This window comes from Chiloscyllium plagiosum, unplaced genomic scaffold (genome assembly GCF_037043375.1).
Source record: "Chiloscyllium plagiosum isolate Xiang-an unplaced genomic scaffold, Cpla_swu_hap1 HiC_scaffold_31, whole genome shotgun sequence".
NCBI classification, from domain to species: Eukaryota; Metazoa; Chordata; class Chondrichthyes; order Orectolobiformes; family Hemiscylliidae; genus Chiloscyllium; species Chiloscyllium plagiosum.
The window spans coordinates 66,094,099-66,107,861 of NW_028270169.1; positions in this window are offsets into that span (position 1 = coordinate 66,094,099).

Here is a 13,763-nt window from a genome sequence, read left to right on the forward strand (position 1 = left end):
GTTCTTCTTGGTATGAAACCTCTTTCTAGTTTCCTATTAGTTTTACTCCACCTTTTAACCCTGTCTGTATGAGGGCCCACCTAAGATTCTGGGGCAGCTCGATGTATGCTTGCAGTTCTCTCATACCCTCTCTTTAATCATCTCTGCTCTGAACCTTCAGCATTTCCCCAGGCTCTCAACTCTATTCTCTAACTATTCTATTGTTCTTCTTCATCTTAACCACTTGCCATATTGTCATCCAGGGAGCTTTGCACTGGTTATCCTGCATTACCTATATGAGGGAGCATTCCTCGATTGGACCCAAACCATCTCCTCTTTGAAGGGAACCTGTTGTTCAGTTTTCCTTTTTCTGACCAACTTGGTGTTCCAGTCAGACCTTCCCAGCTTCATTTTTGCTCCACTGAAGGCCGCTCTAAGTCAATTGATTTTTCTCACTCTCCATTGTTGTATGTCATTCTCTGCCATCATCCTGAATTTTACAATAAAATAATCACTGCCCAAAATTGTTCCAAACTGACACAGGATCAACTTGCCCCATCTCTTTTGCACAGACCAGGTACATGCTCTCTTGGGCTGAACACATTCTCCTGTAGTAACCTCTCCTCCATACAACCCAGGAACATTTGACTCTCACTGCCCTGACATGACCAGTATCCCAGTCTATATTTGGACCATTTAAATTTCACAATATAACTATTGTATAATATTGTCATCTCTCTGGACTGCCTTATAGATTTGCTCTCTACATCCTTTCCACTAGTTGGCGGCCTCTAGACTGCACCTCAGAGCAAATGCACACTTTTTATTCTGGACCTCCAGCTAAATACATTCTGTCCTTGGAGAAAACCTCTCTTTTTTTGGGTTCTTTAACTGATGTTATCCTAAACCAATCCTTTTGCATTTCATCCTTTCCTTTCTATCGTTTCTGAATACTTTGGACACAGTAATATTTAACTCCCAGTCTTGCTATTCCTTGAGCCAGACCTCGGTTATTGCCGTGTCATCAGATTTCCACATACCAATCTGCAACTGAATCTCCCCATTCATATTTACTGTACTCCCAGTTTTCACATGAATGCAGAGTGACTATGATTTAGACTTTCTTACTCCACCTTCCCCTATAAAGCTTGCTATTGTAAATCCTGATAGTCTCCTCTACTGTTCCCTTTCAGTTCCCATATTCCACCAATTTATTTTAAATCATTCCCAACAGCACTAACCAAATGCCCCACAAGGGGCTCAGTCACAGCTCTGTCACATGCTACTACATCCAGCTTGTAGAGTTGTTAGAACCAGTCCCAATGTCCCAGGAGCCTGAAGCCCTTCCTGCCGCATCATCATTCCTGTCACGCTCTCATTCACCTCATACTCCTCGTTCTGTACTGCCTTGCACATGGCACTGGGTGTAACCCAGTGATTGCTACATTTGAGGACTTGCTTGTTAACAATCCACCAAGCTCCCTAAATTTTGATTCTCAGACCACCTCACACTACCTCCCCAAGTCATCCCTCCCAACATGGACCATAACCTCTGGCTGCTCACCGTCCTCTTGTAGACACTGTGATATTCTTGACCTCAGTATCCTGGAGTTGCATTGACAGTCACAGGAAAGCTCATATCTCCTTCAATTTACTGAATCCCTTCTGACTATTGCTCCTCCTTCCTTCTCCCTCCCCTCCTGTACAATCAGGCTGCTAGTGGTATCACAAATGTGGCTCTGACCGCTCTCCCCTGAGCAGCCAGCAGCTTCATCAGCTTCCAGACTGGAAAACCGATTTGTAAGTGTGACCCCAGGGTTCTCCTGTATTCCCAAACTGTTTCTTTAGCACTGAATAGTTGCCCATTCCTTTCCTTCAGCCAAGTAGTTATGACTACAGTGAGATCCCCTCTCTGTATGTGCCAACCACATAACTCTCAGCATCGCAGATATCTCACTGAGTCTCCAGTCACTGCCTCAGCTCCAAAACCCAGTTTTCAGCCATAACACTGACATGGGTTTCAACTTCCCAATATTAAAGGCCTTCCATTTGACTAACCTGTGCTGCCATGTCTTAAACTGAAACATATTTATTCTTAATTAATTAAATACTTAGAATAAAGTTAACATCAAGGAAATAAGTTTAAAACTCTATCCCTTATCTGCTTGTAACCTACTGAGATTAGTTTATGATATAGGCTCAGACATTCACTTATTCCTGACATGGAGGATATAGAATGTGGAGAAATAGATGGTGACATCTTCAAAAATGTCCATATTACAGAGGGGGAGATGCTGGATGTCTTGAAACATATAAAAGTGGATAAATCCCTAAGGCCTAAGACTAAAATTGGGGCCTTGAAGACAGAAACAGGGGAATATATTACGGGGAACAAAGAAATGGCAGAAGAATTGAATTGGTACTTCAGATCTGTGTTCACTGGGGAAGGCACAAGGAATCTCCCTGAGGTAACAGTGGCTGAAGGACCTGAACTGAAGGGAATTTATATTTGCCAGGAATTGGTGTTGGAGAGACTGTTAGGTCTGAAGGCTGATAAATCCCCGGGGCCTGACGGTCTACATCCCAGGGTACTGAAGGAGGTGGCTCTAGAAATCGTGGATGCCTTGGTGATTATTTTCCAGAGTTCGATAGATTTGGGATCAGTTCCTGTGGATTGGAGGGTGGTGAATGTTGTACCACTTTTTAAGAAAGGTGGGAGAGAGAAAACAGGAAGTTATAGACCAATTACTCTGACCTCAGTGGTGGGAAAGATGCTGGAGTCTATTATAAAGGATGAAATTATGACACATCTGGATAGTAGTAACAGGATAGGTCAGAGTCAGCATGGATCTATGAAGGGGAAATCATGCTTGACTAATCTTCTGGAATTTTTTGAGGTGGTACCAGGGGACTGGAGAGTGGCGAATGTCGTGCCCCTGTTCAAAATAGGGAATAGGGATAACCCCGGGAGTTACAGAGTATGTAACTCTGAAGATGGACAAGGGAGATCCAGTAGATGTAGTGTACCTGGACTTTCAGAAAGCTTTTGATAAAGTCCCACATAGGAGATTAGTGAGCAAAATTAGGGCGCATGGCATTGGGGGCAAAGTACTAACTTGGATTGAAAGTTGGTTGGCTGACAGGAAACAAAGAGTAGTGATAAACAGCTCCATTTCGGAATGGCAGGCAGTGACCAGTGGGGTACCGCAGGGATCAGTGCTGGGACCGCAGCTTTTTACAATATATATTAATGATATAGAAGATGGTATTAGTAATAACATTAGTAAATTTGCTGATGATACTAAGCTGGGTGGCAGGGTGAAATGTGAGGAGGATGTTAGGAGATTACAGGGTGACCTGGACAGATTGGGTGAGTGGTCAGATGCATGGCAGATGCAGTTTAATGTGGATAAATGTATGGTTATCCACTTTGGTGGCAAGAACAGGAAGGCAGATTACTACCTAAATGGAATCAATTTAGGTAAAGGGGCAGTACAAAGAGATTTGGGTGTTCTTGTACACCAGTCAATGAAGGCAAGCATGCAGGTACAGCAGGTAGTGAAGAAGGCTAATAGCATGCTGGCCTTCATAACAAGAGGGATTGAGTATAGAAGCAAAGAGGTTTTTCTGCAGCTGTACAGGACCCTGGTGAGACCACACCTGGAGTATTGTGTGCAGTTCTGGTCTCCAAATTTGAGGAAAGACATTCTGGCTATTGAGGGAGTGCAGCGTAGGTTCACGAGGTCAATTCCTGGAATGACGGGACTACCTTACCCTGAAAGACTGAAGAGACTGGGCTTGTATAGCCTTGAGTTTAGAAGACTGAGAGGGGATCTGATTGAGACATATAAGATTATTAAAGGATTGGACACTCTGGAGGAAACATGTTTCCGCTGATGGGTGAGTCCCGAACCAGAGGACACAGCTTAAAAAATGGGGTGGACCATTTAGGACAGAGATGAGGAGAAACTTCTTCACCCAGAGAGTGGTAGCTGTGTGGAATGCTCTGCCCCAGAGGGCAGTGGAGGCCCAGTCTCTGGATTCCTTTAAGAAAGAGTTGATAGAGCTCTCAAGGATAGTGGAATCAAAGGTTATGGAGATTAGGCAGGAACAGGATACTGATTAAGGATGATCAGCCATGATCATATTGAATGGTGGTGCAGGCTCGAAGGGCAGAATGGCCTACTCTTGCACCTACTGTCTAATGTCTATTGGCCTGATCAGGTGTACCCTAGAACTCTGTGGGAAGCTCGGAAAGTGACTGCTAGGGCTCTTACTGAGATATTTGTATCATCGATAGCCAGAGCTGCTGGAAGACTGGAGGTTGGTTAACGTGGTGCCACTGTTTAAGAAAGGTGGTAAGGAAAAGCCAGGGAACTATAGACCAGTGAGCCTGACATCGATGGTGGGCAAGTTGTTGGAGGGAATCCTGAGGGACAGGATGTGCATGTATTTGGAAAGGGCAAGGACTAATTAAGGATAGTCAACATGGCTTTGTATGTGGGAAATCATGTCTCATAAACTTGACTGAGTTTTTTAAAGCTGAAATTGTGTTGCTGGAAAAGCGCAGCAGGTCAGGCAGCATCCAGGGAACAGGAGTTTTTTAAAGAAGTAACGAAGAGGATTGATGCGGACAGAGCAGTAGATGTGATCTATCTGGACTTCAGTAAGTTGTTCAACAAGGTTCCCCATGGGAGACTAGTTAGCAAGGTTAGATTTCACGGAATACAGGGAGAACTAACCATTTGGATACAGAACTGGCTCAAAGGTAGAAGACAGAGTTGTTTTTCAGACTGGTGGCCTGTGACCAGTGGAGTGCCACAAGGATCGGTATTGGGTCCTCTACTTTTCATCATTTACAGAAATGATGTGGAGGCGAGCATAAGAGGTATAGTTAGTAAGTTTGCAAATGACACCATGGGCCAAGAAGTGGCAGATGGAGTTTAATTCAGATAAATGTGAGGTGCTGCAAATTTTGGGAATGCAAATCTTAGCAGGACTTATACACTTAATGATAAGGTCCTAGGGAGTGTTGCTGAACAAAGAGACCTTGGAGTGCAGGTTCATAGCTCCTTGAAAGTGTAGTCGCAGATCGATAGGATAGTGAAGAAGGCGTTTGGTATGCTTTCCTCTATTGGTCAGGGTATTGAGTACAGGAGTTGGGAGGTCATGTTGCAGCTGTACAGGACATTGGTTAGGCCACTGTTGGAATATTGTGTGCAATTCTGGTCTCCTTCCTCTTGGAAGGATGTTATGAAATTTGAAAGGGTTCAGAGAAGATTGGCAAGGATGTTGCTAGGGTTGGAGGATTTGAGCTATAAGGGAGAGGTTGAATAGACTGGAGCTGTTTTCCCTGGAGCATTGGAGTCTGAGGGGTGACCTCAAAGAGGTTTATAAAATCATGAGAGGCATGGATAGGATAAATCGACAAAGTCTTTTCCCTGGGGTGGGGGAGTTCGGAACTGAAGGGCATAGGTTTAGGGTGAGGAGGGAAAGATATAAAAGACACCTAAGGGGCAATATTTCACACAGAGGGTGGTACGTGTATGGAATGAGCTGCCAGAGGCAGTGGTGGAGGCTGGTACAATTGCAACATTTAAAAAGCACTTGGATGGGTATATGAATAGGAAGGGTTTGGAGGGATATAGGCTGGGTGCTGGCAGGTGGGACTAGATTGGGTTGGGATATCTGGTCGGCATGGACGAGTTGGACCGAAGGGTCTGTTTCTATGCTGTACATCTCTATGACTCTATGACTGAATTTCTGAGTCAGCCCTTCTGACCTGCAGACCATCCTCCCGGCTTGAATCAGATGAAGTAAATATAGCCCACTAATCTTCCTACTCTTGATGTATCGGTGATGGTGACATGTGGTGCAGTATGGAAGGTATTAAACTGGTGTTAATACCAACCTTCAAAGGCAGAAAGGCTGTATCCTACTGATTCCGTCCTATCACAGGAGCCCCCATGTCTACCCAAAATAACCCTTTCCCTGTGGAAGATGTGGAAGCCACGCAAACACTAATCAGCAGGGCCATGTTCTGGTGAGTGACCCATTCTGCCATGTCAGATGTGTTGAAGGGAATAGGTATGAGGGGGAGTCCTCCACTCGAGTGTACTGCACACCCAGCACATAGATTGATCCGACCGCAAAGCATATTCATCACTGAAATGCAGAGACGTGCTGAGGTGTGGGCTAGTCCATATTGGTCCAGTATAAGTCATTAGAAAACATAGCCATCCTGTTCATTTCCCGTTGCCGATGCCTTTTACAGCAGTATTGGTGATCAGCAGGATCTGGAACAACCCCTCGACCCTTGGCTAGAGGCTGTGCTTTCTCCTGAACACTTTCATGTTCATGAATTCTCCTGGTTCCAAATTACAGCAATGTCTTCCAGTTGGGTCAGCTTTAGCTTTCTTTACCTGTGAATGGAAGTTAGAGAAACATTTGGTTGGTGACATACAACAACTTAAAAATATGTTCCTCTGTTTACTGAATGTCTGTTTCTTTAACAGTGAGAGGTGCAGAGAAAGGTAACCATAGGGAACGCCCCACGATGATCCCGTGTGGTGACAATCCTGTCAGCCGATTGGTAGCAGATCACACAGTCATTAGGTTAAAGGTAGAATTTCGATCTATTTAAGGCCAGTTTCCTCACAGAGTTTTGCAGGTTTCTCTTTCAACATCCCATTATAGCTTTCCCCTTGTCCAGCTGACGATGGATGGTAGCTGCAGTGAAAATGCTGGCTGATCTGCAAGGCATTACACATTTCCATAACAACCGGTTCCACTAAAGTGTCACCCACTGTCACTTGATAACTGCACAGGTATTCCGAACCGTGGTACAATTTCTTTGTAGAAACGCTTAGCACCTGTAGGTGCATCATTTCTCCGACAGGGAAATGTTTTGACCCATTTACAGAATACATCAATAATTACAAGTACACACTTAAGTCGCATGCACGAGGGGCAGTTTGGTAAAATCCACTTGCAAATGTTCAAAAGGCCCTGCAGGATTTAGGTGGGAGGCAATCTGCGCTTTTTCTGTGTTTTTTTCCCAGATTCATAGTTTGGAAGGTAACACACCATTCACTAATTTACTTTGTACTTGCTGAAATTCCTGGTGCATACCACATTTTCAAAATGTAACCTGCCATTCCCCCCTTTGCCTGTACGTGTGACCGACTGAACAAAGCAGCAACCCCACTGGAGCAGGGCTTTGGGTGTCACCACGTGGCCATCGGGATGAACCCAGACCCCCGCTGGTGTCTTATTGCACTGATCTTGGGCCCAAGCTAACACCACCTCAGCTTTGGCCTGAGACCTACAGGCTAATACATCACCAACTGTGGGCAGGAAACCAATGGGTTTACAATTTCTCTAAACAAAGGCAATCTGGTATCAGACAAGGTGGCATTGTGAGTCCCTCTATCAGCCTGGACATTGCTCAGTGTAGCCTCATCTTGCTTACCCTTATGTGCCAAACATTTAATAATCATGACCTGCTGAGGACATTGAGTAGCACGCAAGAGGTTGTCAACATATTCAGCAGTTTTGATTCTTGTGCCCAATGAGATTGGATAATGCCGCAGTTTCCAGATCTGTCCATGGTCATGAGCAATGCCAAATACATAACATCAGTTGCTGTAAATATGAGCTGTTTTGCCAGTAGCCAATATACATGCTTGTGTGAGGGCAAGACATTCAGCTTGTTGAGCAGAGGAAGTGTTGGGGAGAGCTGCCACTTGGACAGTAGAGTAATCTGTGATGATGGCAGAGCTTGAACAGCAGTGTCCATTGTCTTTCCTAAAGGCCGAACCAGCGAAAAAAATAGAGTCAGGGGCCTGTTGGTCATATCAACCCGAGGTTTGGGACTAGCTGGGTAAGTGTCTCACAGTGTTGAGGGCTGTCATCTTCAGGGATCACTGACTTATTGAAGGTTGAGCAGTGCTTGATGGTCAATTTCGAGTTAGATAGTAATTTCACTTCACACTGAATGGTGCGGGCCAAGGTCAGTTGTTGAGTGGCACATTTGGTCAATAGGATCTCAACAGAGTGGAGAACATGCAATACAGTACGATGGTTCAGAGTGATAGCGTGAGCTTGTTGGAAGGCAGCAGCGATACTTGCAGGCAGGCAGCTGGGCAAGTTCTCAGCAACTGGATCCATTCAAATGCTAACATATACCACTGACCGAAGGTTGTCTCCAACAGACAGACTGAGCAAAACCAGACCTACGGTGGCCAAACAAGTGATAGGGCTTTGCATAGTCAGGAGGCCCTAACGCTGGTGCCGAGATGAGAGGCTGCTTGAGAGATTTACCAACATCTTCAGCTTCCTCATTCCAGATCAGGGTATCGGGCTGTGAGTGCATGGAACTATCCAGGAGTGGGTGGACTAGGTCGGCATAATTAGCCACCCATTGTCTACAATATCCAGACATGCCTAAGAAATGTTGCATCTCCCTTTTAATGATGGACAGTGGGTCTAATCAGATCATCTTGATTCTATCCATTAGTAACAGTCTGGTAGCCCGGTATAGTCCACGTCACAGATAGTGGACTCTTTCAGACAGAAACTGTAGCCTAGCTTTCGAAACTTAATGGCCCTTCATTGCTAGAGATTGGAGCAATATGAAGGAGTCAGTCTCACAAGCCTGTTTACTAGGGGATGCCAAAAACAAATCCTCCACACATCGTGTCAAAGTAGACCCTGCTTGAAAAGTTACATCTTCCAGATCTTTCTTCAAGCACGGAGAGAACATGGTAGGGCTTTTGGTATACTCCTCGGGTGTATTAGGTTCCTCAGTCGGTGAAAGCAAAGAGGAACTGTCAGTTCGAGTGTATCAGGCTGTAGAAAAGGACTGAACACAAGTTGATGACTGTGTAATCGAAGGAGCCCACTGGAATGCCAGTGAGAATGGTAGTCGGATTTGGGAACACTGGATAGGTGGGAAAAAACAACTCATTAACTGCCCGGAGCTCCTGAATAAAGTGCTACTTGTCACTACTCGGTTCTGAACTGGCAGGGTAGGTGTATAGCAACAGCTTCTGGTAGCTACTATAACACATTGATCAAGGAGAGATGTGAAGGGAGCAATTCCTTGTTCCACAGCCTGAGAAAGGGGATATTGGGGGGTTTTATGGAAATGGCACCGCTGGTGTGAGGGTGACTTTGTGTGGCTGGGCGGTTAACACTTTCCGACTTTACTGAACTGGTCAAACCAAATGTGAGGCAGGACCTGGTTCAGGAGTTCCTCTGCTTCCTGATGGAGGAGGAAGACTGATGCATCCAGTAGGCGCTTCACAAATTCATTATCAAAACAAACTGGGGCACTCAAACAAAGGCAATATCCCAGCTCTGCCACACAGCAAACTAAAGTGTGTTCATGTACCCCACCACTCCCTATCCACCCCCAATTCCTTCATATCCTTTACCATGGGGCCCAGATCCCTGTGAGGCTGCTAGTATACAGTGCAACTGGCTATCCTGCACCTGAAACAGGTTCGGTACCTGAGCAGGGAGTAGGACAGTGGCCACTATGCCTTTGGGACCAACAAGGATCTGCTTAATTTTTAGCAAGAACGGCTGGTAAAAGGCTTGTTCCCCCTGACCCTGGCCATCCTGGTCATAGACGGCAGTGAATTGGACTTTAAAGGGGTCCCAAATGTCGTGGGGGTGAGGGACTGCTTTCAGGATGGATTCAATAGTAACAGCAAGGGTACTGCCCAGCTCAGAGCAGTAGCTGAACCGTGCATGGAGGACCAGGGCTGGTTTTGAGTGAAGTGGAAACATGCCTTATTTCTTCTCCGAGATGTGGACCGTAGTTCCATTTTCTGAGCATATGATAACAGTATTCATTTTGCCCAACAGGTCTCTGACACATTGGTTCAAAGAGGACTCATCAGACAAGAGGAATTCTCAAACCTGTGAGGAGTTACATGCAGAAGCTTGGAAAATAATACAGCCTGTGGGGTACCCACGAGCCATGAGCTGAAAGCATGGGTGGTTGAGTGAAGGATCTCATTACCACGTTCCTTGGTCGGAGGGAGTAAGTAACTGCAGTGTTCACTAAAAACAGAATGCCTTTGTTGTCTAAGTGGAGAATTATTGTGGGTTCTCGAGTCGCAGTGGCTGACACAACGGGACAGCAGGGCAAGGGAAGCAACTGGGCGCAACTCTGATGGTCAGAACAGCTGGCCAGAGTGACTGGGGTTTTTATTTTAGTATCCCCATGGATTTTGGAATGTGCTGTTGGCCTGAGGTCTGGTGTGAGCCTGCGCTTGCTGGGTGTTAACATGATTATGACTCTAACCCAGCTGAGGGTGTCCATTTAGCTGGGGCTGCTGGCACATCAGACATGTATCAGACCAATGTCCCACCTGTCTGCAGGTGTAGCAGCCTCCTGTAATATTACAACATCCTATTCTGTTATTGTACGTCCTTACCTTGGCTGAGTAATTTAAAAGCTCCTCGGTCTCTCAATTTCCCTTTTCGCTCCAACCGATGATCTCTATGTCCATTTCTCCTGGCCAGGAGAAAGTGAGGGCTGCAGAAGCTGGAGATCAGAGTCGAGAGTGTATTGCTGGCAAAACACAGCAGGTCAGGTAGTATTCCTGCTCCTCGGATGCTGCCTGACCTGCTGTGCTTTTCCAGCACCATACTCACGACTCGCTTCTCCTGGCCATCAACTGGGCTCTTAAAGCGGGCTCAGTCTGATTGTGTGCACAATGTGTTGGACACCAACAACACGTTTTCTAAGTGACCGTGTTCTCAACATCTTAACTCAACCATTTAAATGTGTGCAGTGTCCCAACGTCCCTGTTGGTCCCCGATTTCGTTTCCAAAACAGTCACAAAACATGAAACATAGAACATAGAACAATACAGCGCAGAACAGGCCCTTCGGCCCTCGATGTTGTGCCAACCTGTGAACTATTCTCAGCTCGTCCCCCAACACTATCCCAAAATCATCCATGTGCTTATCTAAGGGTTGTTTCAATCTCCCTAATGTGGCTGAGTTGACTACATTAGCAGGTAGGGCATTCCACGCCCTTATCACTCGCTGCGTAAAGAACCTAAAGAACATACATCCGAGGACAAGCCAAACATAAACATGCACGAGAATTCCTAGAAGCATGGCATTCTAACAGGAAATCTATCAACAAACACATTGAGTTAGACTCCATCTACCACCCCCTGAGAAAAAGAACAGGAAGTGTCTTCACCACAGGAAATAACATCACCACAGGAAATTACAACACCAACTAAAAGAAACCCAAACATATAAATAGAAAGCAGGAATTTTTAGCATTGCTTCGCCTGAGGCCCACTGAAGATGTTGCCTAGTAAGGTAATAGACAATAGACAATAGGTGCAGGAGTAGGACATTCAGCCCTTCGAGCCTACACCACCATTCAATATGATCATGACTGATCATCCTTAATCATATCCTGTTCCTGCCTTATCTCCATAACCTTTGATTCCCCAATCCTTGAGAGCTCTATCCAACTCTTTCATAAATTAATCCAGAGACTGGGCCTCCACTGCCCTCTGGGGCAGAGCATTCCACACAGCCACCACTCTCTGGGTGAAGACGTTTCTCCTCATCTCTGTCCTAAATGGTCTACTCCGTATTTATAAGCTGTGTCCTTTGGTTTGGCACTCACCCATCAGCGGAAACATGTATCCTGCCTCCAGAGTGTCCAATCCTTTAATAGTCTTATGTCTCAATCAGATCCCCTCTCAGCCTTCTAAACTCAAGGGTATACAAGCCCAGTCACTCCAATCTTTCAGGGTAAGGTAGTCCAGTCATTCCAGGAATTGACCTCGTGAACCTACGCTGCACTCCCTCAATAGCCAGAATGTCTTTCCTCAAATTTGGAGACCAGAACTGCACACAATACTCCAGGTGTGGTCTCACCAGGGCCCTGTACAGCTGCAGAAGCACCTCTTTGCTTCTATACTTAATCCCTCTTGTTATGAAGGCCAGCATGCTATTAGCCTTCTTCACTACCTGCTGTACCTGCATGCTTACCTTCATTGACTGGTGTACAAGAACACCCAGATCTCTGTACTGCCCCTTTACCTAAATTGATTCCATTGAGGTAGTAATCTGCCTTCCTGTTCTTGCCACCAAAGTGGATAACCATACATTTATCCACATTAAACTGCATCTGCCATGCATCTGACCACTCACCTAACCTGTCCAGGTCACCCTGTAATCTCCTAACATGCTTCTCACATTTCACCCTGCCACCCAGCTTAGTATCATCAGCAAATTTGCTAATGTTATTGCTGATACCATCTTCTATATCATTAACATATATTGTAAAAAGCTGCGGTCCCAGCACGGATCCCTGCGGTACCCCACTGGTCACTGCCTGCCATTCCGAAATGGAGCCGTTTATCACTACTCTTTGTTTCCTGTCAGCCAACCAACTTTCAATCCAAGTTAGTACTTTGCCCCCAATACCAAGCGCCCTAATTTTCCTCACTAACCTCCTATGTGGGACTTTATCAAAAGCTTTCTGAAAGTCCAAGTACACTACATCCACTGGATCTCCCTCGTCCACCTTCAGAGTTACATCCTCAAATGATCAAATGTAATGTAACGTCTGGAAATGAACCTCGCAGCTCAGCGAGCAAACCTACATCCAAAACCTCAACCTGAGCTACAAATCTTCTCAAAACTCGCTATGAAACATACAATTAGCTAATATCAACAAAAATGATATGGTCTAATAAATCCAATCAATTCTCAGACTGCATTGTTCGCACTCTCCAGTCTGAGTCCTTAACCTTACTCTTAAAAAATAATTAAGAAGCAAACAATAAACAGACCCAGAGAAACGATTAACTGTGGCACAGGATTGGAATCACCGCTGACCCGAACAGCAAAGGAATTCGGTACAATCTCCAAATAAACTGTCAAAGTGTTATATTGATCTGAAACACCACTCAGACAAATCATTCATTTGTCCAAACCAATCTTCACTTTTCTCTCCAATGAACGGGAGGTGTATATTACAGGGAACAGCTCCAAGTGATTCAAAATACAGTCCTTTTATAACATAAACCTGGGAAAATCTCTGATTATTCAGAAAAGCAGTAAGTACAAAATTGTGATAGTGGGCCTGACTGATCGGAAGTTAATACTGGTGCAGTTTATTGGGAATGTCTAATGTTTCCCAGGCAACCTGCCTTTCCCATGGATTCTGACCAAAAAGATCTCTGCTTATTTACGGAGCAGCTTTCTGCCCAGCAGCCCCAGCAACACCAAACTCAACCCTAAAGCCTCTCTCACTCCCTCAATCTCACTCTCACACTCGCAGTCCCTCACTCTCACTCCCTAACAGTCACAATCTGCCATTTTACCTCCATCACTCTCACTCCCTCATTGTCACTCCCTCAATCTCAATTTCACTCCCTCACTCTCACACCCAGTCCCTCACTCTCACATTCACTCCCTCACACTCACTCCCTCATTGTCACCGTCACTCTCACCGTCACTATCTCAGTCCCTCACTCTCACATTCACTCCCAACTCTCACAGTCTCAATCCGAGAGTCTCAGAAAACTTACTCTCACTCCCTCATTCCCAACCTCACTCCCTCATTCCCAACCTCACCCCCTCATTCCCAACCTCACTCCCTGAATCACACTCTCCCTCACTCATTCACACTGACTCCCAAATTATCACTCTCACTCGCTCACAGCCACTCTCACTTCCTTGCAGTCATAATCCCTCACTCACACTCCCTCATTGTCACACCCACTCCCTCA